Source organism: Cervus canadensis, chromosome 21 (assembly GCF_019320065.1).
Source record: "Cervus canadensis isolate Bull #8, Minnesota chromosome 21, ASM1932006v1, whole genome shotgun sequence".
NCBI classification, from domain to species: Eukaryota; Metazoa; Chordata; class Mammalia; order Artiodactyla; family Cervidae; genus Cervus; species Cervus canadensis.
The window spans coordinates 6,046,859-6,072,609 of NC_057406.1; the positions used below are offsets into that span (position 1 = coordinate 6,046,859).

The 25,751-nt window shown below is 50.0% G+C and overlaps 1 protein-coding gene and 1 non-coding gene across 3 annotated transcripts in view; one reads left to right on the top strand and one right to left on the bottom strand.

The window, feature by feature from the left end:
- Positions 1-16,089: 16,089 nt before the first annotated feature.
- Positions 16,090-16,162, bottom strand: TRNAG-GCC. The gene has a single exon. It is a non-coding gene; the product is annotated as a tRNA-Gly (tRNA).
- Positions 16,163-18,121: 1,959 nt separating this feature from the next.
- Positions 18,122-25,751, top strand: part of PACSIN2 (protein kinase C and casein kinase substrate in neurons 2) — a 109,385-nt gene continuing 101,755 nt past the window's right edge. For both annotated transcript variants that reach the window (XM_043440037.1, XM_043440041.1), the window contains exon 1: positions 18,122-18,272. The gene's annotated coding sequence lies outside the window, so the exon portion shown is untranslated. The remainder of the gene's footprint in view (positions 18,273-25,751) is intronic.

The window sequence follows — 25,751 nt, forward strand, 5'->3', positions numbered from 1 at the left end:
GGTTCTTCAGTGTGCCCCACAAAGCCTCCCGTGCTAGGGAAAACATGGAGGCTCTCCACACATGGTGTTCACTGGCCCCAGACTCACCTGCCTTGTCTCTGCCTGGGTCATCCTTCCTCCAGGACACTGGCAGGCTCCGTCCTACATCTAGGCCCATTTTCCAGCTCGGCGGCCTCTCCAGCCAGCCAGGGGAGATGCTTCCCTGGTCTGCCCCGCCTCAGGCCATCAGCCTCCTGTGGTCCAGGGAGGCGGGTGAGCGTCTGCTGCAGGGACCCTGGCCAGCTGGCCTCTGGGCCTGGCACCTGGCACTGCCCAGGGACCAGTGCCCACAGGGTGTCCTTTTGTGTCCCTTACCGGGAGCTGCGTCCAAGCGGAGCGCCCTGGGGCATTTCAGGATCCCTGCGGGGCAACAGGAACACCATCAGATTTTGCTTCCTGTTTCTCATTAGGCAGACAAGGTGTTTCTACGGACACAATCGCTGATGTAGGTTGGGGGTGACTTTCTTGCCTAAAGGACAGTAAAGGCATTGATCAGGCATCTCTGCTGATACAAGCCCATGGGCCCCCGGGGCTGTCCTGGTTCGGGTGTCTGATTCAGGGCCGTTCTCCATGCTCCTCTCCCTCACCTTTCCATTCCTATTGGGAACTGAGTCTTCGGGGGTTCCGCCTCCTGAATTTGGCCCCCTCTGTCACCACTGGTCCCGTTTATTCCACCATGCCTCTTTCCCCCAACTGCGGCCTCCCCGCTCCCTGACCCCGGGAGCTGCATTTCTGATGTTTCAGATGCAGCTGGGGCTCCTCCAGGGGTGAGGATGGGCTGCAGAGAGTGACTCCAAGGGCTCCCTCCCGCCCAAGGTCTCTGTCATGGCCAGGGACACCAGGCAGCTCATGCCTCGGGATCTGATTCCCATTCCGGCTGGAAGGGCGCGCCAGGCCGTCACAGAGCTCCAGGTGGCCTCCTACCTGCCCAGCCCTAGAGCAAAGGCTGCGGTTCCCCATTCACCTTCTGTCCCAAGCCTCAGGCCCGACGGCAGAGGGTGCGGGGCAAGAAAAGACACCGTTAAAGGGGCCCACAGGGGCTGAGGCTCCATGCTCCCAGTGCAGGGGGTCTGGGTTCCCTCTCTGGTCAGGGGACCAGACCCCACGTGCCACGAATGGTTGTTCACATGCCACGATGAAGCGCGAAGATCCCACGTTCTGCAACAAAGACCTGGAGCTGCCAAACATATAAGTAAATAAGGGAGGGGCTCCACAGGGGCACCTGGGGCTGGAGAGACCTCGAGCACTGAGTTTTGTCTGCTGACATTGTCCCCGAGGAAGAAAACCCAGACCCAACAGCCAGGAGCAGGCCTGACCCTCACAGCTCGGTATTCTCCTGCAGAACGTGAACGATCACACAGACGGGCAGCCTCAGACCAGGCCACCGTGTCACCGATCATCAAGAGAGAGCCCGCCCATCACCGCGTCTGAACCCAAACAACAGCATCCATGTCACCCAAGCCGAAGGATGACCACGCTTCCCCTACCCTCTCCCGGCCACAGAACTGACTTCTCCCAATCGCCGTTCTCACCTGTCCCGAGCTGCCCCCCTGCACCACCACCATAGATGAGGTTTACTGAGACACCTGGTCACAGAATCACCTGCCCTTCCTCAGAGCAGCCAATCCAGGGCAAAGCCCAGCTCCCCAGACCCACCTGTCAGCCAGCAACACCCTCCCCCCCACAAGCCCTGACCTCCCAGGCATTTCTCCTAGGCAACAAGCAACTCACCCACCTGTCCCCCATGGGGACGTTGTTCCTGGTCTTTGACTGAAGAACTTAAGACTATGAGAATCCTTAATAATTTAACATGGGGGATTTCACTAGTTTTGACGTGAGTGAGTGATTGAAGTCGCTCAGTTGTGTCTAACTCTTTGCGACCTCATGGACTGTAGCACGCCAGGCCTCCCTGTCCATCACCAACTCCCGGAGTTTACTCAAACTCATGTTCATTGAGTTGGTGATGCCATCCAACCATCTCATCCTCTGTTGTTCCCTTCTCCTCCCGCCTTCAATCTTTCCCGGCATCAGGGTCTTTTCCAATGCTGCTGCTGCTGCTGCTAAGTTGCTTCAGGCATGTCCAACTCTGTGCGACCCCATAGACGGCAGCCCACCAGGCTCCTCTGTCCCTGGGACTTTCCAGGCAAGAATACTGGAGTGGGTTGTCATTTCCTTCTCCAGGAGATCTTCCCGACCCAGGGATTGAATCTGAATCTCCTACATTGTAGGCAGACGCTTTACCATCTGAGCCACCAGGGAAGTCCCAATTTTGATGTAGCTTTAAGAAAGATTGGCTCCTTCCCCAAGGCTAGCAGAGCCCTGTTCAGTCTTAGAAATAGATAAACACATTTTTCTCTTTAGATGGTGCCACAGGCACTGTGAGTGTGAAGGCAGTAGCAGAGGACCCCCCCAAGCCCCCCACCACCACACCAGCTTAGAGAAGGAAGCTGGTCTCCCAGGTCCCTGCCCAGGAATGTTGCCGCCTCCCTTACCGGCAGGTAAGGGGAGGGGAAAACCAGGTAGGCCCAGGGCAAGGGCAGAGGCTCGTGGGGACCGGGTGCCCGTGACTTCCCATCCAGCTCTTCACAACGCCCCGTGCTGTCTCTGGTGGAAAAGGCAGGGGAATACCAGGTCGCTATGGGATTCAGGGGTTGACATTGGAGACCATAAAATCAACAGACACTGGTTGTCACTTGCCATTCAGAAGGATTGCGGGGTCTTCCCTGGTGGTCCAGAGGCTAAGACTCCTCACTTCCAGTGCAGGGGGCCCAGGTTCGATTCGTGGTCGGGGAACTAGATCCCACAGGCTGCAACTAAAGACCGGGCACAGTCAAATAAATACATAAAAGTAAAGTAAAAGTAAAAAAAAAAATGTCTGGGGAAATTGGAAGGTGCCCCAAGGAGAGCGCAACGGGTAACGGCACAGACAGAATCTGGTATCAGGAGCCCCGCTCCCCGCTCGGCTGCTTGCTTGCTGTGTGACTCTGCTTTCTCATCTGCATGGTAGAGATTAAAATCTCGGCCCCATCTAGCTCACAAAGCCATCGGAGAAAGGGAAGATGAGGGTTGCAAAAGTGCCAAATTGGTATTGTTGTCGTTCAGACTCAATTGTTGTCGAGTACAACTTTTTGCAACCCCATGGACTGTAGCACACCAGGCTCCTCTGTCCTCCACTATCTCCCAGAGCTTGCTCAAATTCATGTCAGCATTAGTTAACATTTTTTGCTGTCACTTTAGTTTTAAGACCTGGGGCCTGCCCTCAAGGAGTTCACAGACTGTTTCTTGTAAGAACAATGAAAGAGACAGCTTAGGCTCAGTGCCAGAGCAGTGGCATAGATAATGTATGCCCCAGTGGGCTGGCTGACCTGGATCATTTCCTTGAGGTCTTTTTTTTTTGGAGAAAGATCTTTAATTGCTTTACACAGCAGTAGACAGTATGTATTATACATTGCATGTATGCAGGCTCAGTCAATAAGGCATGGCCAGCTCTTTTGCAACCCCATGGACTGTAGCCCACCAGGCTCTGACCATGTAAATTGTCCAGGCAAGAATACTGGAGTGGGTTGCCATTTCCTACTCCATCCTTGAGGTGTCTTGAAGAATGAGTGGACACTGGATCGGGGGCGGGGCAGGGGGATAATGAGAGATGATTTCAGAAAGAGGATTCAGGGCCAAATTATGAAGGATGCCAGGCTCCAGGATCTGGCACTAGGGAGCCACTGAAATGTTTTTGAGGAGCAGTATGACAAGGGAGATGTTCTTAGAGATGTGACTCTAAGGGGTGGTTCAGAAGATGATCGAGGTGGTAAGAGGCTGCAGGGAAGCACAGAAGGGAAGAGCTGAGGGTGTGAACTAAAGAGAATATGCCAGGTGGGAGGACTGAGGAAAGAGGGGCCTTCACGGAGGAGCAGGTCTTGAGAGCCAGGAGCAATTCTCAGTTGACCAGCAGGGGGCGTGTGTGTAAAAGGGGTTTGAACCTTTAAAGCAGAATTAGGTTAAACTTGCCAAGTTATGTTAACTGAAGTATTTTTCCAAGAACTGTTCAGTGAGGTCCTATCATTCATGGCTATGAAATCATACTGTTTCCATGTAACAACTATGTATCGAGAAAGTCACCGGTTTGCTTCAGTTCCTGAATCTTGTACTCAGAACAAGAATGAAAATAATTCTGGACTTCGTTAATAGTCCAGTGGCTAAGACTCCACGCTCCTACTGCAGGGGACCCAGTTCAATCTCTGGTTATGGAGCTAGATCCCACATACTGCAACTAAGACCCAGCGCAGCCAAATAGATATAAATAAATAAATATTTTTTAAAAAATGAAAATAAGTCAGCTTATAGGCAAACTCTTCTCATACACAATCTTCCCCCAGGCAGAAATATCTCCACTACAACCAGAATTCACCTGCTTTTCCACCTGTTGTTCAGTCACTAGGTCATGTCCAATTTTGCAATACCATGAAAATGCCAGGCTTCCCTGTCCTTTACTGTCTCCCGGACTTTGCTCAAACTTATGTCCATTGAGTTGCTTTTCCATTAGCCAGGGATCAAACCCCAGTCTCTTGCATTGCAGGCAGATTCTTTACGGACTGAGCTTGAACCCCGATCTCTTGCACTGCAGGCAGATTCTTTACTGACTGAACTACCAGGGAAGAAACTTTCCATTAAGTCACCCAATATTGAAGGAGCATTAGTGGTTTGACAGCAATGGGTATGCAGGGCACAGCCCTAAGCAAGACAGGGAAGTAAGTCCTTGCCCTACAGAGTTCAGTTTGAAGGGGAGAGAGATGAGAAAGGAACATTCCCAGAGGGGAGTGAGATCAGAGGGCAGGCTGCTCCAGTGGACCCTCGGAGGGGACGTGAAGAGCCTGGAAAAAGCTGACTGTGACCCGGCAGAGGTTTTAGATGGGTGGGAGGCAGTGGTCGAGAGAGCCAGCTCTCTGGGTTGTGTCTGAATAGAGATGCTCAGGATTACGGGGCCAGTATGATCTGCTGGGGGGCATGAGAGGGCTGGTTGCTGGGCACAGGTGATTTCTCCTGGTCTGCAAGGAGCTAGATCCCCAAGTGGGTCTTGGTGATATGTCTGGGCTACTCAGGTCAGGCTGGGCCCCTCACCACAAGCTGGCCCAATGGAAACCCTTGAAGATGTGTTTCAGCAAGAAGAACCATGAGGGACTTCCGTGGTGGTCCAGTGGCTAAGACTCCATGCCCAATGCAAGGGGCCTGGGTTCAAACCCTGGTCAGGGAACTAGATCCTGCATGCTGTAAATAAAAGATCTCTTTTGCTGCAACAAAGACCCTGCACATGGCAATGAAAGACCCCACATGGCAACAAAAAACCCCACATGCCACAACTAAGGCCTGGTGCAGCAGAATCAATGAATTAAAAAAAAAAAAAAAAAAAAGAAGAACCAAGAGCTTTAGAGGCTGAAGCTGGAGGCTGTCTGGTCACTTTCTTCCTTTAGTCTTGACATTTCAGTTCTTCCTTTGATTACACGAAACACTGCTTGTCTCCTTCCTGTGATTCCACTACTGTTTTTAGTCAGCTACATATAGTTGGCCACAGTTCAAAGAATTTTAACCTGTACAAGTTCACTCAGGTTACAGTCTGGACAACAGACAGGAGAAGGGTCATCCAGACAACAGATGGTAGTGTTTTGTAGAGAAAAGAGGTGTTTGGAAGTAACATTGGCAGGACTTGGCGGGAAGGATGAGTGAGGAGGGGACGTGAGAACTCAGGTTTCTGGAAGGAGGTACCGTTCATGCAGGGCTGAAGGGAAGATGATGACTTTTGTTTTAGAGATGTTGAGCTTGAGGAATCTTGGGGACACTCCAGTGGGATGTCAGGTTGGCCCTCAAGGATCTGCAGTTGGGCTGTGACGTAGAACCGAGGACCAATGGCATGCAGCTGGAAAGGGATGCTCCCGGAGACTGTCTGAGGGTGGGGGCCCCAAGGAGCAACAAGAAGAGGGCAGAAAGGAGAAGGCAGAGAGGAGCGAGGCCTCTCGTGGAAGGCTTAGCATCTCAGGGAAGCCAGGATGCAGGAATGAGTGACCAGAGCTTCATTCGATTATTGAGCTCAGTCTTGAGGGGCTCTGGGACTTCATAAGCAGAGACTGTGATGGGCCTGGGGACAGCAGGGTCAAAGTGCATCAGGGAAATCCAAGAGGAAGTGGATCAGCCATGAAGGCAGATCTTCCAAGTAGGGGGGGTTAGGGAGAGAAGTGAGAGAAGGAGGCTCTGAAGGGTTGTGTCCCCAGCTGAAGACTATTACTTTTCATAGGCTTCCTTCCTTCCTTGCCCCATTCCACTGGTCTTTATTGGGTGCTCACTGTGTACCTTAGTTGTTTGACGTCCTGGGGACACTTTGCTAAACAAGATGGGTCAGTCCTGGTTATCACGGAACATAAAATCCAGCCAGTGCTAGAGGAGAAAACATCTTTCTTTAACAGTTTTATTGAGGTCTAATTTACATACCAGGGCTTCCTTGGTGACTCAGCAGTAAAGAATCCACCTGCTAATGCAGAAGGCCCGTGTTCCACCCCTGAGTCAGGAGGAGCCCCTGAAGAAGGAAATGGCAAACCACTCCAGTATTCTTGCCTGGAGAATCCCTTGGACCGAGGAGCCTGATGGGCTACAGTACATGGGGTAGCAAAGAGTCAGACATGACTTAGTGACCTAACGACAATAATAACAGATTACATATTATGTACCTGTGTTTAGTCGCTCAGTCATGTCCAACTCTTTGGGACCCCATGGATTGTCACCCACCAGGGTCCTCTGTCCATGGGATTCTCCAGGCAAGAACACTGGAGTGGGTTGCCAGGCCCTCCTTCAGGGGATCTTCCCGACCCAGGGATTGAAGCCAGGTCTCCCACACACTGGTTTTAAGTGAATAATTCAGTGATCTCTAGCAAATTTACAGAGTTGTACAGTGATCATCAGAATCCAGTTTAACAACATCTTCATCACCCCCAACAAGATCTCTGAGGCCCATTTGCAAAAACCCCTTACTTGTACTTTTAGCTTTTAGCAATCACTAATCTACTTTCCGTTTCTATAGACTCGTCTTTTTTGAACATTTAATATAAATGGAATCTTATAGTATGTGGGATTTTGGTTTGTTTGCCTGCTTCATCTTGTTTCTTCCCCTTAACATCACATTTTTGAGGTCCATGCATGTTGTAGTGTATCTTAACATTTCATTTCTTTTTATTCATGAATGATATTTCATCGTATGACTAGATGCACCACATTCTATTTACCCATTACCACACAGATGACATTTGAGTTGCTTTCACTTCCTAGTCACCGTGAGTAACGATGCTGTGACCATTTGTGTGTAAGTTTTTATATGAGCAAGTGTTTTCCTTTCTCTTGGGGGGAGATGTAGGCTGCTAAGTCATAGGTGTATATGTGTGTGTGTGTTAGTTGCTCAGTTGTGTCCGACTCTTTGCAACACCATGGACTGTAACCCGCCAGGCTCCTCTGTTCATGGAATTTTCCAGGCAAGAATACTGGAGTTGGTAGCCATTCCCTTCTCCAGGGGATCTTCCAGACCCAGGGGTCATACTCAGGTCTCCCAAATTGCAGGCAAATTCTTTACCATCTGAGCCACCAGGGAAGCCCAGGCCATAGGTAAATGTATGTTTAACTTTTTGGGAAACTGCCAAACTATTTTCCAAAGCAATTGCACCATTTTACGTTCCTACCAGCAGTGTGTGAGGGTTCCAGTTTCTCAGCATCTTGTATAACATATTATTTGTCTTTTTAGTTGTAGCCATCCTGTGGATGTGATGTGGGGTCTCATTGTGGCTTTGATTTGCATTTCCCTGATGACTAATGACGTTGAGCATCTTTTCATGTGCTGACGGACCGACCATTTTTCTGTTTTCTTGGTAGAAACTGTTTTAAAGAGGTAAATTTTCCATTCCCCCTAGGAGATTGGACTTTTCTGATTCTGTGGTAAGAAAGTTCTGTTGGCTCTTCCATGAAAACTTTTCTGATTCTCTTGTCTACACTGGTCTTCCCTTTCTCTTAAATTTTAAAGCAAAAGTCAGAGCATATCTGAGGCTTCAGGCCCTCCCAGAAAACTTCCCCTGTAATTTAAAGTTAACTCAAGCTCTAGTCTTGTTTCCCACCAAGCTCTCCCTTCGGCCATTTTGCAGGAGCCGCAGTGACCTTTGAGGATTTCATGTTCACCCCTGCCTCAGGGCCTTTGCACTGGTGGGCCCCTCTATCTGGAATTCCCTTCCCTTTGATCTCCACAGGGCCAGTTCCATCTGATCACTTGGAGTATTTTCTCGGAGAAACTTTCCTGATTATCAGTCTCTTATCATCTTTTTTGACTTTTTTCAAAGCACTGATTACTAGGCAAAGTTATCTTAGGTATTTCCATGCTTTTCTACTTTCTCCATTACAAAACCATCAACTCCGCAAGGGCAAAACAGCCTCTGCCTGACCTGATCGGTATGGCAGGTAGAGAATCTCATGGAAAGGGGAGCCTAGAGGGCTACAGTCCATGTGGTTACAGAGTCTGGCCCGACAGCGTGCACACCCATTTCTGGAGAAGGGGGAGAGTCATTTCAGGGCCTGGGGAGGGAAGAGAGCAGGGTGCCTATGCCAGCCTGGCGTGGCTGGTGGGCAGAGGACAGGCCAGGCTCCAGGATGCTGAGAGCTCATCCTCTGTTCACTGGCTGAGTTGTGAGTGTCCCTCCCCCCAGAGGGGCTTGTCATCTCATTCACCACAGTACCCAGAACAGTGGCCAGTGGGTAGTAGGTGTTCAATAAGTCTTTGACTTCAAAGCCTGACTCTGGAATCTGAGTCTGGGGGCGGAGGGGAGGCCCTGCCCCCTGACTGGCTGTGTGACCGTGGGTCTGCTCCTGCCCATCTCTGAGTCTGCCTCCTTGTCTTCATAGCACGAATGGGAGCATGAGGGTGAAGGCCATCCTTCCTTGCCAGGTGGAAAGAGGCCGTGACCGAGCTTGTGCACCTGGGCCTGGTGGCTATTTTTAGCAGTAATGACGATCACACAGCTTTGTTCTTGGATCTGCCTCCTCTGTTCCCACTGTCCCCAGGGCAGCAGGCTCCGGACCCTACCCGCGGGAGAGCAGGGAACGTGGGCGAGCGCCAGGGGAGGGTGACTAGGCAGAGGTCTGGGTTGGGTGAAAGCTGAGTCACAGCCGTAAAAACTTGGGGGAGGGGGGCGTCACAGTGACAGTACGTTCACTTCCTGACAGGAGGGTGCCGCGTCTGATGCCTTCAGGCGACTGAGCCCAAACAGAGAGGCTTTGAGAAAGTGAGGAAACCGGAGGATGGACGAATGGAAATTTTTAATGAACAGCCACCCAGGAATCCCTTCAGCCTGGAAGCGTCTTTGGGATGTCAGCTCCAGCACCTGGAAAGATCTGTCCCTTGGCCTGGAGTAGGTTTCCTACTTGCAGATACGGTAGGAAACCTTTGGACATCCTTCTTCCCCAGCCATTCAGGTCCTGTCCCAGCCTCACAGTTCTGCCTGGGGACCACAGTGCTGTTCCTACAACCTGACATCCTCTCCTCCCCTCATCCCACCCATCGAAATCCTGCCCATTCCCGAGACCCAGTTAAAGCTCCATGTCCTTGAGGCTTTAAACCATTTTCTGGTCCAGCGCTGGCCACTCTCATCTGTCTGCCTTTGATTTTTCCGTTCACACTTAACTCACTCTCACCTCTCTTTCCTCTCACTAAATCATCCTGCCCTTTCCCCCCAGCTTAAGTATGAGTCTGGTGACCTCAAACATTTTCATATAACTCCTCACATGTTTATCCAAATTTCTCATAGATGCTTTTTCTGATCTCAGAGTTCAATGACACGAAAGCCTGTAAATACAAAACAATTCCTTACTGGAAAAAAAAAATCACCATTCCTTGATATTTTCCCAAATGAGAGCTTGTTCTTGCTGTTCAGTCACTCATTTGTGTCCAACTCTGTGACCCCATCGTCTGCAGCACACCAGGCTCCTCTGTTCTTCTCTGTCTCCCAGAGTTGGCTCAAATTCATGTCCATTGAGTCAGTGATGCCATCCCACCATCTCATCCTCTGTCATCCCCTTCTCCTCCTGCTCTCAATCTCTCCCAGAATCAGGGCCTTTCCCAATGAGTCATCTCTTCGTATCAGGTGGCCAAAGTATTAGAGCTTCAGCTTCAGCATCAGTCTTTCTAATGAATATTCAGGGTTGATTTCCTTTAGGATTGACTGGTTTGATCTCCTTCTCCAGCACCATAGTTCAAAAGCATCAGTTTTTCAGTACTCAGCCTTCTTTATGATCCAACTCTCATATCCGTACATGACTAGTTGGAAAACCAGAGCTTTGACTAGATGGACCTTTGTCGGCAAAGTGATATCTCTGCTTTTTAATACATTGTCTCAGTTTGTCATAGTTTTCCTCCCAAGGAGCAAGCGTCTTTTAATTTCATGGCTGCAGTCACCATCCACAGTGATTTTGGAACCCATGAAGATAAAATCTGTCACTGTTTCCACCTTTTCCCCTTTTATGTGCCATGAAGTGATGGGACTGGGTGCCATGATCTGTTTTTTGAATGTTGAGTTTTAAGCTAGCTTAAGCCTATGACCTTGACCAAGCCATCTTATCCCCCTGAGCCTCAGCTTCCCCAAAGTGCAAAGTGGAGTTGGTGTACAGAAGCAGGAGTTCTCATATATAAAGCACCATCATGGGGCTGTCCCCATGGAAAGGGGTCCTTTGGGTGGCAGCTGTGATTGATATTGAGGGCTGGGAGAAGTCAGGGCCAGTTCAGCCCCCTCGGGTCCTCCCCAGGCACCCAGCAGGTGGTATGTCCCAGCAGGTGCAGAGTGAAGACTGCCTGAATGAGGGAGCGATAGCAGTCTCCCAGGCCTGGTCCCCAGGAGGGCCTGGCTCAGGGTGCCTGCTGTCTGGGCACTTAACAAGAAAGCTGTGACCTGTAATTAGCAGGGCTGGGCTTGGCAGGCTGGCTGTCCCCAGGGCCCACATGATACTCCCATCAGCCTCAATGAGTGTTCGCGTGAAATCTGAAACCTGAGCCACGGGCTGGAACCAGTTACACAGAGAACAGAGTTGTCACAACAGGAAGGGTGTGTTCAGAGGGACAGTGGGAGGAGCCTTGGCTCTGCTGTCTTATACCCCAGGCCACCCAGGAGGTGCCAGGACCCACATACCCAGAGGACGGCTCCCAGGAGCAGGCCCTCAGCTGGACACCCCTGACCTTGGTCTTGAACTGTCAGGAGGGATGTTTCCCTCCAGCCTTTAAGGATCTGCGTGTGCTGACAACCCTGCACCCATGGCTCCCATGACTTGCCCTTCAGATGTGTCCTTCCAAGCCCTGCCCTGCCAATCTTTCAGAGTCTGCTGAAATGCTGTTTTTCTTGGGAGCCCTCCAGGACCCCTCTGGGACCCCCAGGGCACTGCTTGGACCCTTCAAGATCATTGTTCACAGTCTCCCCTCTCTGGCCCCCACTAGCATGAGTTGCTGGAAAGTGGGGAAAGTGTTATTTTTCATTCATGCCCAGCTCAGTACCTGGTATCCTGTGTCTGCTGTGTCAGACGGAGAGAAAGACTTGATGCAGGGAAGGAAGGAAGGAGTCAGAAAGCCCGGGTTTGAGAGGGTCTCTGGCCCTGATGGATGGAAAACCTCCAGCAGCTCATCAGACTTCCCTTGGCCTCTGCTTCCTCACCTTAGGAAGACTCTCCTGCTCATCCTTCGGGGTCTTCCAGCTTTGATGTTCTGTGGTCCCCAAAGCAGCCTCCTCCTGCCAGTCTCTCCCACCCACCCCACTCCTTGCCCAGTACAATTCAGTGTGAAATTATCACCCCTCTGCCTGTTACCCAGCAGACCACACATTCTGAGCTGCTGTCCATCAATCCTAGAGAAGAAAAGGAACAGTCCTTCATCACATACTCCTGCCTCGTGGTGTACACAGCTCCAACTCAGATGGTTCAAAACCCATCCAGGATCTACCCTGGCAGGCTCTGGTGTGGATCGACCATTTGCTGCCCAGACCCAGAGAAAGTAGGTGACCTTGGGCAGTCCACCGGGCATAGGAACTGCTTGAACTTGACCTAGGGCTGGCCCCTCCCAACCCCTGCTGCCAGTGGGGCTGTCTGGATCGGAGGGTGGCTTTCAGGCAGGTCTCAGACTTGGTTGGAGGTTCCCACTGAGTGAGAAGGATGGACAAGAGATGAGGCGGGGGCAGGAACGGGGTCCAGGGAGGAGCAGAGGGCCATGGGGGTGGGAACAGGGCAGCAGGGTGGGATGGCCTGTGATCTGGAGGGATGGTGCCCGCATTCCTTTGCAGGTGATAATGCCAGTGGGCCTGGCACTCACCTGGGTGGGAAATCTGCCTTCCCTGCCTCATGTCCACTCTCAGGAGCAGCATCCATGGCTCTGCTCCTTGTGGGGCAGGGAGTGCAGGAGAGGGAGAGGGAGCTGGCATGTCTGCTGGGGCCTGCCAGGTTCCTCCCTCTCCTTTACAGATGAGGATGTGCCTGACCCTGTGGTCCAAGGCCCGCAGCATCGTTGGTTGGGTGAGTGTCTCTGTTGCACCGGGCACCATGCAAGTCTTTTTCATCTATTAATATGTTTAATTCCTCTACCCCTCCCACCCCATCTAGTAGGGGCTAGCCACTGTTTCTCTGTCCAGATGAGGACACTGAGGCCAGGAAGTGAGGTGACATGCCCAAACCTATAGACCTAAACCTGCTTTAAAATAAAAAAAAGAAAAGAAAGAAAAAATGCTGCAAGAACAAAGCAAAAAAGAACAATGAACCCCTGAGCCTTTGACTTAGTCCTAGGCTTGATTAATTGCTGGGGGGTGGGGGGTAGAATCCTTTTTTAGCAAAAGATAAAACTGGACCTGTGGTGCTCAGACCTCTCCTCTTTTCCTCTGCCACCAGGAAGGGACTGGGACCCAATTAAATGTTTAACCAGAGTCAGGGTGGGAGCTGGACTGCAGTACTACTTCTTGTACCACTGCCGGGATAGTGGCATACAGTCACCTCAATCCCAAGCCCTGGCTGGGGAGGGAGTCCTAAGTTCAGCCCACCTGGAAGTGCCCACATCCACCAAGGCAAGATGCAGACATCTCCAAGGCAGAGCCCCTGTCCAGCATTCCAGGATGGTAATTCAACAAGTCAGGCACAGATACACAGATGAAGGTCACTTCTGGTCAGGAGAACCTTTGGTAATAGCTGGTCTGGGAGCCAAGAACAACCCTTGATAGCTCCCCACTGTCTCCAACTGTGATTTCAAACCCTCTTTATGTTTTTAATGGTGGGAGTCTTTCCATAATATCCTATATGTAACCAATAGCAGCATTTTATTGCTGTACATTTATTTTATAAGTATTGGTACAACTTCTTTTATAAGTTCAAATTTGTAACATTTAAGTATTTGTTATACAACTAACCAACAAGAGCAAGGTCACTTCAAATGAAAAGAATTATGTATTGATTGATTGATTTGACTGTGCCTGGTCTTAGTTGCAGCACATTGGATCTTCTATCTTTGTTGTGGTATGCAGGATCTAGTTCCTTGACCAGGGATGGAACCTGGGCTCCTTGCATTGGAAGCCCAGAGTCTTAGCCACTGGACTACCTAGGAAGTCCCACAGATGTCACTTTTTTGATGAATATGCATTTTGAGACTGCTCCAGTTTTTCAAAAACAGTTAGCTTCAGTATCTAATTTTATTTTGTATCAAGGAAATCTGGATTCACATTAGTAGAGAAGCATGATAACACTGTAAACAAAATCTTGTTTTACAATCACAGGGTGACTTTCAGTTTATCTGATCCAGGAGCCTGAAAGGCATAAGATGATACTTCGCATTCAGAATGACTTCACTGTGGTGTTCAGGACCTCATCCTCCTGAAATGCAGGGACTCAAGGAAGGAGTCCTAAGGGAGTTCAAATCTTTATCACATGGTAGAAAATACTTTACAATGTATCACATATGAAGTCTGGGCCTGACAGGTCTTCTGTCAGAGTTTCAAAACACCCAACTTGAAAGTATTGGTTTCATTGTTGATACTTTCTCCACTTTGGCACCAATGGCAACAGTGTAACCCTGTTCACTTAGAAAAAGTTAGAGTTCTCAGTCAACACCCAGAATAGTGCTTCAGACTGTGTGAGGCAGAAGAATCAACAGAGGGACTTGTGGAAAATGGGGTGATCCCAGTACAGAGCATCCTGGAGATGCTCATTTTGGGAAATGCTGTCCACGTGATGCTGACCATATCCTGCTGACTTTGGAAGGGAGTGATTTCCAGGCCCAGGTGTCTTGCCCAGTGGTGCTGACTTGAGTGTGGTAGGTATGAGGGGAGCCCTGTACCTGCTGGTACACCTTTATGTGAGCAGACGTGCACAGGCTAGCATGGAGCAGAACTAATCAAAGGAAGAAAGGCCGGGGTAGCTGCCTCCTAGTCAATGACACATTTATAAGGAATTCAGATCTTTACACAACTTGGCAGGGAGCACTTCATTCCAAGGTGTATCCAGAGATGTATTCTCTGGCCCCAACAGTTAACACTCTGATGTCTCCAGAGTATTAGCACTTAGTGCACAGTACATGTTCTCCTTTTGTTTTGTTTTTTAATCACATGTTTTTGTTTTTGTTTTTGTTTGCAGTGAGCTTGGCTTGAGGGATCTCAGTTCCCAGGTCAGGGATCAAACCATCAACCCCTGCAGTGGAAGCTCAGTCTTAACCACTGGACCACCAAGGAAGTCCCAACCACATTTTTTTTTTTTTTTTTGCTGGGTTCAAACCATTTTAGCCAGGGGCTTCAGGAGAGGGTCGAAGTGCTGGGAGGACAATGAAATCCAAAGTCCTTCTTCAGGCCATCTGCTCAGCTTCTCAGCTGCTGAAAGGCCAATCACAAATTTTTAAAAAGAATACTTTTACAAACTGCAAAGAGGTCCTTGTAAAACACTTAACAGCCACTGACTGTATCAGCTATGTCCTAAGAGCGTCACAGGAGTGACCTCAAGAATCCTGGCAATTTCTCTAAATACTAGACTCTGTGATTATGCCCATTTTACAGTTGAGAAAACTGAGACCTGGAGTGGCAAAACAGATTGCCAGAATTGCATGGCCAGTCACTGCTCGGCTACATGCTCCAGCCAAGAAGAACCCACCTGTCTCCCTGGACAGCAGGATCTCTTGCCTCTGGGCCTTTGCTCATCCTTTCCATTCACCTTGGCTCAGTTAAATATCACTGCCTTCAATATGGCAGGGATTCCCCAGTGGCTCAGTAGTAAAGAATCTGTCTGCAATACAGGAGACACAGGAGAGTCAGGTTCAATCCCTGGGCCAGGAAGATCTCCTGCAGAAGGAAATGGCAAGCCATTTATAGTATTCTTGCCTGGGAAATCCCATGGACAGAGGAACCTTGTGGGCTATAGTCCAAGGGGTCGCAAAGAGCTGGACAGGACTGAGTGATGACTGAACACTCACACACTCAATATGGTGACCCTCTGGGGACCACTGAGAGGCCTTTTCTAGGTCTGATGTCCTTGCTGGGTCTTCCTGGAAGCAAGACAGAACTCAAGTCCATCCCAGCCTGAATCCACCCTATTCCCTGTCCTGCACATTCTCTAAACATTGTAATTATCAATTAAATAAGTATCTGTAACAGATTTTGAATTTTTTTTCTTGGAAGATGTACCTGTACCACTGTACAATAACTGTATCTGGACATTTTAATTTTTTTGGAGACTGTTTTATTCTCTGTGAAACTATTTTTATAATTATTTTATTCATTTGATTGGGTGCAGTGGTAGGGAATCCATCTGCCAATGCAGGGGACACAAGAGATGCAGTTTGGATCCCTGGGCCAAGAAAATCCTCTGGAGGAGGGCTTAGCAACCCACTCCAGTATTCTTGCCTGGAGAATCCCATGGACAGAGGAGCCTGGTGGGCTACAGTCCATGGGGTCATGAAGAGTCAGATATGACTGAAGTGACTGTGCACCACTTATTTGACTGCACCGGGTCTTAGTTGCAACATGTGGGATTTAGTTCCCCAACCAGGGATTGAACCTGGGTCCCTTGCATTGGCAGTGCAAAGTCTTAGCCACTGAACCACCAGGGAAGTCCCTGTGAAAGTAGGTTTTAACTTGGGCTGCCTGTTTATCCCAGTTGTTTAGTGGGAAATGGCTAATAAAGGACCTGTCAGTCTTTGCCCCAGACTTAGGTAATGAGCACGTTTTGCGAGGAGGAGGCAGCCAAATGACAGTGACAGAGCGCAACTACATTAACTGATGAGATGTCAAGCACCCACACCCGCACAGCCAGAGCGGCTCCCCTCACTTTCACCTGACGGCCCCACGCACTCCTCACCCTGTGTGGTGGGGGGCCCTGCCATCGCCCGCATGCTAAAAACTGAGACACAGAGGTACAGAGAGTGGCAGTGACGTGCTCAAGGAGCAGAGGCAGGACGGCGCTTCGGGGCTGTTTGGATCTGATAGGAGGGGGCTGGATGCAACATTGTGAAATTTCTGTGGGGGTCAAAGTTGGAATGTTCACGGAATGGAAAGGAAAGCTCTCTTGGGAAAAATCCTCTGATAAGCTGTGGGGACAGAGGTGAGACTCAAAGAGCTGATCAGCCTCAAACTGCTGGGGAAAGCAATGATAGGAATTTTGTTTTTGTCTTTAGAAGAGAGGAGAGAGAAGAGAAGGGAGCCAGAGGCCAGAGGCCTGCCTTGGTCAGGTGGCCAGGTAGTGGCTTCAGGGTCAAGAGGCCAAAAGGGCTCAAGAGGTGTCTTGTGTTGCCAGGCAGTGCCAGGTTTGATGCCTCCCCGTGGGGTCCGGGCTGCAGGAACCCCTGCTGGCCTCCCCAGAGCTTGGTGTGAAGGGGGACTCTGTGAGTGTGTGCAGCTGGAGATGGGATGATGACAAGGACCAGCGGGCATGTGGGAAAGAGCAGGAGGCTGGAGGGAGGGGCGATGGGGACTTGTTCAGAAACCATGGGACTGACTTTGGATCTTCACAGTTAAAGTGGTGCAAACCGCAATTTACCCAGATCTCAGAGGCCTGGGAGACCTCAGCTGAGGACTGGGTTCTGTACATGTGACCCAGAGGTGTTCTGGGTGGCAGAGTGGCCCCTGTGGGCTGAGTCCTGGAGAATGGTGAGGACTTCTTGACAGTAGGTGGATCTGGCACAGCATGGTGGTGGCCTTTCTTTCCCTCTTTCTCAATGATTATTATCACAAGCACATTGCAACCAAACAAATACTTTAGAAAGGGAAAACCCACTCTGTTTCTGTCGACTAGTCTTCTATCCTTGTGCAAACACAGTAGCAGTTTTAAGAGTCCCCGCCATTTCCTATCCGGCTTTTCCTTTTAGCATTTTAGTTTAAGCGTTTTTCCATATTGCAGCACCATCGCCCGGCTGAATTTCAAGGCGGTTGTTGTGGAACCAGTACAGGCCTGGGGTACTGCTGACCCTGCTTCTGCCATTTATTTACTGTTTACCCTGGGTCGCCACCCCACTAGGAAGTTACTTGGCCTGGGATCCCCAAACCTTCGCGTGAGCTCCGGACACGCGCATGCGCAACCACACACCGCTCTCTGTCCTGCTTTTAAAAACTAAGCCGGCTCAAGTGAATCTAAGAAGCCCTGATGACACTGGTGTCTGTGAGTGCCGTCGGAAAGGAAACTTTCAGAAAGACTACCTTCCCTGAATTCCCATTAAGCGCGGTGCCACCCTCCCTCGGCCCCCATCTCGGCGCGCCCGCAAAGCTGAAACACTTCTGGCTCCTGGGAGAAAGTCTCACGGACCCACAGTTTTGGAGCGACTCGGGGAAAGTGACCCCAACCGCCCTCTCATCAGCTAAGTAGGCACGCCCCCTCCTTTGATGGACAGGCGAAGTCGCCAATGAGGCCCAGGGGAGGTCCCTTTGGCTCGCTGAGGGGCGTGCCGCCTCGGCTCTCCTCCGGCCCATTCAGGGGAGCCGAAGGTGCCGTGGGGGCGGGGCCCGACGCTCAGCAGCCAATGGGAAGAGCACAGCAGGCGCGGCGGGGGCGGGGCGTTCGGGGCTGGCGGCAGGAGCGGCAGCGGCTGGATTAGGGCAGGGCCGGGGCAGCGCGGCCGGAGCGAGGGCGGGAGCCGGGGCCGGAGCGGGAGCCGGAGCCGGGGCTTGGAGACGCAGTCGCGGCCGGAGCGGGGCGCGCCGAGTGTCGGGAGACGAGCGGCGGCCCAGGTGAGGGACGCGCCGCGACGGTTGGGGCTCCGCGGGGTGCGGGGGTTGGGGGGACGGACGCGGGGCGCTTGTTGGCAACCGGGCCCGCGCCCTGTCAGGCCGCGGCCGCGCTCGCGCCTGAGGGCAGCCTTTGGGGCCGCGTCGCCCGCGCGCGAACTTCCTGTAGCTGAGGGAGCGGGGGGCGGGGTAGGGGTGTTGAGGGGCATCCGGGGGCGAGTCGCTGAGGGAGCTGGGGGTGGGGGAGCGGTGTTGAGGGGCGTCCGGGGGCGAGTCGCTGAGGGAGCGGGGGGTGGGGAGCCGGTGTTGAACGGCGTCCGGGGGCCGACGGGAGCGCTGAAGGGGACGTCGAGGGGCCTCCGGAGGGCGCGCGGGGGCCGGGTTTCGAGGTGGGGTGCGGGGTCTGGGCGGGGAGCGGGGGGCGCCACAGGGGAGCGGACCAGTCCTCCTCAGCTCGGCTGAGACAGAAGTTGCGGAGCGGGACCCGTAGAGGTCAAAGTGCTGCTGCCGAAGCGGGATGGAAGACTCTCTGAGGGACTTAGCTAGGGGAGGCGGGGAAGCCGAGTGGTGCGGGGTCCCTGGGGTGAGGGGGGCGGTGGGGAGCGCAGGAGGAGGCGGCGGGCCGGTCGGCGTCACTTAGAAGGCAGGGCCGGGTCCTCGGGTGTCCTGGAGGGGAGGGGCGGCCTGAGCAGGCGGGACACTTATGCGGATGCGCTGGTTTAGGGGAGCTTTGATGACTGTCCTCCATTTCCTTCCTCCCCACCCTCCCAGTCCCTCACCCGCCTCTACATGGGGGGTGGGGGCGTGGGGTGCAAGCCCTTCTTTGTGATCAGGTCCTAGGGCTGGGGGACAGGCAGGAGAGAGGCTGGGGGCGTTTGCCCCGTTGGCCCAAGGAGTCTTCCCAGACCGTACTTTTTAGAAACCGGAGCTCCCTTCCTCCTCTGGGGTTTCCAGCCCGCTGGGGCATCCGGAGAGGCCTGGGATTGGAGAGGTAGTGATTTCTGCCGCTCCGTTTCAGCGGCCCTTTGGGTTTCGGCTTCCACCGGAGGAGGCTGGCTTTCTTTTCAGACAGAGTTGGTCAAGGGGAGCGAGCTTTGCTGTCTCCTCGGGTCCCACACACAGCTGCAGCCTTCGAGGGTTGGACGCCTGAGGGAAGATGGCCCCCAGGTGGGGTCTGTGCACCAGTCCTGGGTCTTCCCTTTCTCTCCTTTACCCCAGTTGTCCTGTATTTCTGTGGTTAAGGAGGGTTGGCTGCTCTGAGTCTCCACGGCTACTCATTATACTGTTTACCAAACACTCCCTGGCTGTCCTGATGAAAATCAGGAGGCCAGCTCAGAGATTTTAAACCTGAACTCCAAGTGGTGAGTTCACACCGGTTATCTCCTTTCTCTGCGGTTCCTTCATCCCCAGTATTCCCAGTATGCTGAAGGATGGGCAGGTTGGAGCCCCGGGCAAGGGAACCAAGCAGATGGTCTCTTTTGAATGCGGGCCTTCCCCTTCCTGCCTGAAATTTCTTATTCGACTTGAATAACCAGCCTGCCAGCAGCCTCCTCGTACAATCATTGAAGGGGAGCCACTGCAACTGGGATTTCTCTTGAGTTATGTGGGAAACAATAATCTGTGTGCACATGTGCACTTAAACTTCATTCTAGAGTTTCACAATCTCCTTGGTGAAGTTATGTTAGTTGAGATATGAGACCACTACATCAAAAACTTTTCTGTGCTGTGTTTTTCTCTTGACAATTGTCTGAGAGCTTTAAAGAAACTGGCCATGAGATTGATGATATTTATTACGTGGGAAAGGAATGAAGCACAGAAGAACAGATGAGAGATTAGGTCTGTACTCCGAATTCACTTTTTGGGAGAAGAATGAAAACTCATTTGAATGGAAATGTCATTCTTAACTCACACTGTTGGGGAACTGGAACTGTATTATTTTTAGCCCTCAGTGTGTAAGATATAGGTCATAAGATTTAAATAATCTAAAAGTAGGTGTGTATAAAAAGCAATACCTGGGTTTTGAACACAGCTTGTTGCTGAAACATATAGCTAGCTTTCCCCAGTCCTGGATGCCCAGTCCAGATTTCTGATGGCCAGGTATTTTCTGGGGTGGGAGCTGAGGGGCATTTGTCTTTAAATTTTCTCATTTGTTTATCCACTTGGAAGTCTGTTCAGACGAGTTAAGGGCCTCATGCTCAGGTTTCCTTCCTCTGACTGGGTCACGGTTGAGTCCAGGATGTTATGGAATATCAAAAAGATGGCACAGATTCCTTAATAATAGTAAGAGCAGCTTGTGTTTAGAGATCATGATAGCTTTTACCAAGTGCTCTCTGGCCACCCTCACCTGGACCTCTCATCTGACTCAGGCCTGCCTTATCTGCCATCGGATTGTGCTGGTGACTTTGTCAAGGCCACCCTGTAGATTATTTGGGTAATGGCCACATTCATGTGAGCGATGGTGCTGGCACCCTTTTTTTTTTCCCCCCAATTAAGATTGTTTGGAAGTGCAGCCGCATACCTGAAGGCAGCACAGCAGTGCCTTCGTTAGGAAGTCAGTTTGCATTCCATGCGTAGAGACCTTTCTTCATGGCCCTGGCTGGGATCCTTCACACACCTGAAGGCATGTCAGTGCCTGAAATCTGATTGCTGCTGGGCTCAGTTCTGTCCCTGGGATGGCTGTGTAGGAATTCCTTCAGATTTTTGTATTCAAACGATTGTGCTCTGCCGACTGGAGATGATCTTTAAAGAAGAACTCAAAACATTCTGTGCAATGCAACATTCCTGGCATACATGTAGTTCCAAAGGTAACTATTTCAGGGACAATGGCCATCTAAGAGCACAAGCTTTAGTATTTTGATTAAAGACACAACATGACAAAAATGCATTACTTTAGTATATTATCTTGCATTTATTCCCATGATTGTATGTTTATCTGTTTGCTTGGTAAAACTGAGCATCATGGATTCTAGTTTTCTTGTTTCCTAGAATAAAAGCTTTAGTTTCAATATTAAAATGTCATTTGAGAGTGTCTTGGCATTAGGGACTGAAAGAACAAGATATAAGGGTGTAGAAATGAATAAAATGCTGTCTCAGTGATCAAAGGCCTCAGCAAGAAGCCTTAAGGAAAATGAAAGGAGGGAAATTTTGCTATAACTTTAGAAAGAACATATGCAGTGGTTTGTGTAATATTAATGTGCTCTATGGCTATATGAGATTTATGTGACTTTTTTCCTCCCTGGAATGTGGGGTTGTAGAGTGGGATTGTAGACTGTAGATGGAGACTAGGAGCCCTGGGCTCAGTCCAGCCTTTTCCTGACTAGTCCTGAGCCCAGGACAGCCACATACCTTAGGGTCTCAGTTTTTATGTTTGTAAAAGGAGAGCCTGAGAGATTCTTAACCGTTTGAGAAACTGATAACAAGTACAGACTTCTTCCCAGAAAGCACACCTATGGACAGCATCAGAGTCCTGGACCCCAGATTAGGAACTCCTGGATCATCTCCTCTAAGCTCCCTCTCACCTTTGATATTCTATAATTCTATTTTCCTGGTCATCTTTGAGCTAATAATAATAATGCCTCGTATTTATGGAAGACACATTCCAGAGCATTTTCATCTCTCTTTTTTTTTAATCCCCCAAACATTTCTGAGTGGTGTGGGTGGTGATGGATACTCCTTCTTAGGATAGGCATATTCTTCTCCCCTAGAGAGAGGGGTACCAGGCCTGGCCACCACTTTAGTAGGATTACACAGCCAGCAGCCTGTCCTGGGACCAGAGTCAGGGCTCCTGATTGCCAGCCTGGGGTTTTTCCATTAGGTTTAGCTTCCTTGGTGGTTGTCATTATGAGTTATGTTTGGCAGTGTAAATATCTCAGAATGTGTCACTTACAGAGGAAATATTTGTTCATCTGCTGAAAGGACTGGTTTTTTTTTTTTTTGGTCTGAATTTGGATCACTAAACACCTTTCTTGACTGTCAAAAGGTTACTTATTATGTTTTTGTTATTTTTTTTTTATGCCATACTTTTCACTGGGAAACGTTTGTAGGACTTGAGTGTTTTGAGCATACTTGTTTCATGTTTATTGATTAAAGCGTACATTGAAATGATTACTTTCCAATTGCATGGCACTTGAGAAACTTGTGAAATAAATGTTAAGAGAAAATTCCTAACATTTGACTTGTTCTGGCAAATATGTCCTCATAGATGAGACTTTTCCTGCAGCCTGAGAGGCGCCTCCCTAAGCCCAGAGCCACTGGGTGGGGGGGTGGAGGGGGGGTGGGGAGGGTGTTTGAGAGTCAGGTGTGGATTGTGCCAACCACCATGACTATCCAAAAGTGGCTTCCTGTGGCCCTCTGGTCAGATTCTGAATATTTTAGGGACTTTTTTTTTTTTTTTTAGTTTATTAACAGAGTACAAAGTATCAGCTATGTAAAGAAGTTGTGTATACAAAAGTATACTAAACTATAAAGCCTCACAGATATAAGTGGTTTATTACTGATGAAAAGACTCATCATAATGAATATGTGTTGAAGAATCAGACTTGGAGGAAATAGGATGGTCTATAGTACATACCTCTCAAATGTAGTATACATATGTGTTTTGTTACGTCTGATACCTGTAAGGAGACTGGCCAACTCTCCAGGCGTGGAAAAGGGTTATTTGCTCATTTCACAGTGCTTTTCTTTAGAATACTGGAGAGAACGAGGCAGACATGGACAGACTCACTGAAGTCCAACATAAAGCCTGATGTCATGTGTCAGCTTCCTGGGAATTGCTCGCAAGAGGCAGTGGTGAGGTGAGGCTGTCAGAGGGCAAGGCTGGTGATGAAGGGTAAACTCCAGGCAGCTGCCACTGGGCAGAGGTGGCATCCAGTTAACTATACTGCCTGCTGTGAACTCTGCTAGTTTTTATGGGCCCTCCTCTGACCTGGGTCAGGAAGATCCCCTGGAGAAGGGAAATGGCAACCAGCTCCAGTACTCTTGCTTGGAAAATCCCATGGACAGAGGAGCCTGGTGCATTACAGTCCACAGGGTCACAAAGAGTGACACAACTGAGCAACGGAGCACATGCACGCCATGATGCACACACACTGTGGCCAGGAAACTTGCATTCTGTTGGCTCTTTTCTTCCAGAGGCCAGTCTGTGATTTAAATATTGATAGAGGAGCAGAGTTGTTAGTAGTGAGCTGGGGAACTCCATTAGGCTGCTGTGTCAAAGTTCCTGCTTTTTATTTAAATTTCATTTCCTGAGCTGTTTGAAGGGAGTGTGCACTGATGAGGGGAGTATGCAAGGTGGGTTGAAGGGAGCCTTCCTGGCCACTGTGTGTGCGGTGCCCCTGATGCTTGGCTCTACTGGCAGTTCTAGGATACTGAGATTCAGGTGACTCTCGGTCAGGAGGTGAGCTTAGAAGCGATCCTATCTTTGTGACAGTAGCAGATGGGAGTATGTACAAAGGAGGGGCAGACAGGAGGGTGGATGTGACTGCCTTCAGGACACCGCAGAGAGCTCACCTTCAGGGAGGTGACCTTGCAGTGGTTTTGCCACTCTCCAGGCGGACAGTGACTGGAAGGAGAGTCCCAGGCAGAGGGTATGGAGTTGTAAAGAATGTGGAGGCGTGAGAGGGGCCCCCGAGGGTGGGCAGGCTTCAGATAGTGTGACCTGCCTTGTAGGCCAGGCAAGGCTTTGGGCCTCCTTCTGGAGGATGGAGGAGCCATTTTGGGGTAGCAGACATAGCAGGTTGAAGCTTTGCACAGGAATGAGACTTCAGGCGAGAAGTCAGGGATGCAGATGTGGGAGGGGTGTTTCAAGTGTCTCGTTTTAACAAAAGTCACTTATGTCCTGGAGGCTCAGGGATTTCCGTGGAAGTTCTTAGGAAGCAGTGCTAATCTCTAATGAGAGGGGTTTCCACAGTGGGGTTGGCATCAGTCTTGACTCAATTTCTTTGCCTGTATTTATGTTGGTAATACAGCAGCTGCCTGGGTTCTGCTTCTCTTTTCATATGGCTTATGCTCACAGATCCATGCAGTTAGTGTGTATCTTTCACTGCCACTTTCACTTTTTTCCTGCAAAAAAAAAAAAAAAGAGAGAAAGAAAAAGTAATATTGCAGTAGATATAGCAGGTAGCATGGCTTCAGAGCCACACAGCCCTGGGTTTGAGTTCCGGCTCCACTACTAGGCAATTTCCTTGGCCAAATGCTTCAACATCTCCCAAACCAGGGAGCCCCTCCTTGTATGACTTGAGGAGGGCAATGTGTGGGAATGGACTGTAGACCCTGAGCTCAGCACCTGTGCCTGGTCTGTGGTGCCAACCCAGTACCATTGGTATCCCTCGAAGCGCAGTGCCTACTGTGTGATTTGGCTAATTAAGAGAAAATACACCTTTAAAGGTCTTAAACTGATGTTACACTATCCAACTCTACTGAATATCCTAAGATGCATTATTCTTTTCTCAGCCTAAGTCCGTTCAGTATACTCAGACCTTTCCTTGGTGACTCAAGGTCACAGGGATGCTGTTGGGGTGGTTGATGTGGACGAGGCTTCCAATCCTGCTTGGAATGCCCTCCCATCCTGCCACTTACAAGGCCTGTCTTGTCTCTTCTCTTCCTCTAAGCTTCTCTCTGATTCTGTCCCCTTGGTTGGGGTGAAGGCCTGAAGGCGATCTTATCCTCCCTGGATTTTGAGGGTATCCCTGCCACCCAGAGGCCTTGTTCCCATCTGGGCTGGTGATTCTGTGCTTGAGTTGAGTGTTACATAGGCTTTTAGAAAGTCTGACCTTTGGTGTTGTGACTGGCTTTAGCGACTCAGAGTTGGAAGGGACCCTGTTTGATGGTGACAATAGCTCCTACTCAGGTAATGAAAAATATAAAGACTTGAAAAAGCAAATTGTAAAGCAATAGGTACATTCATCACATGTGTAAAATATTAAAACAATATACAGTGACTATAGTTAAGGTTGTAGAATAATGGAAAGTTTCTTCTTGATTTCCACACTGTTACATTGCCTTTTTACTTTAAAAATTAATATTTAAGCAATAAGTTGACTCTATAATTAAAATAACAGTTTGGTTTCATAGGCATTTTCAGTTTACCAGGAATCTTCCCATAGCCCTCATTTTGTTTTCAAAACAGCCTTGTTGGTCTGCTCCCCTCTTCATTTTCCAGAGGAGGATAAGAGGGAGGTCTGGAGGGTCAGTGGTTTTGCCTGAGGCTGGCCAGCCAGGACCCCATGTGGGCCTCAGCCTGAGTCCATAGTTCTTAGAGAGCCCAGTTATGGGGGGGTCTCTGCTGCGACCTGCAGGGTGGTCTTTAACATAGAGAATAAACTGTGGCTAGTGCTTTGACGTTTCCTACTGAATACATGAGATTTTATTATTGTAAAGTGATACCCAAGCCATAGTTTGTGAATATTTTCATATTTTAAACGATGCTTGTGTTTCATAGTATCCAATTATGTTGTCGCCAACTAAGTGTGCCAAGTGTGAGCT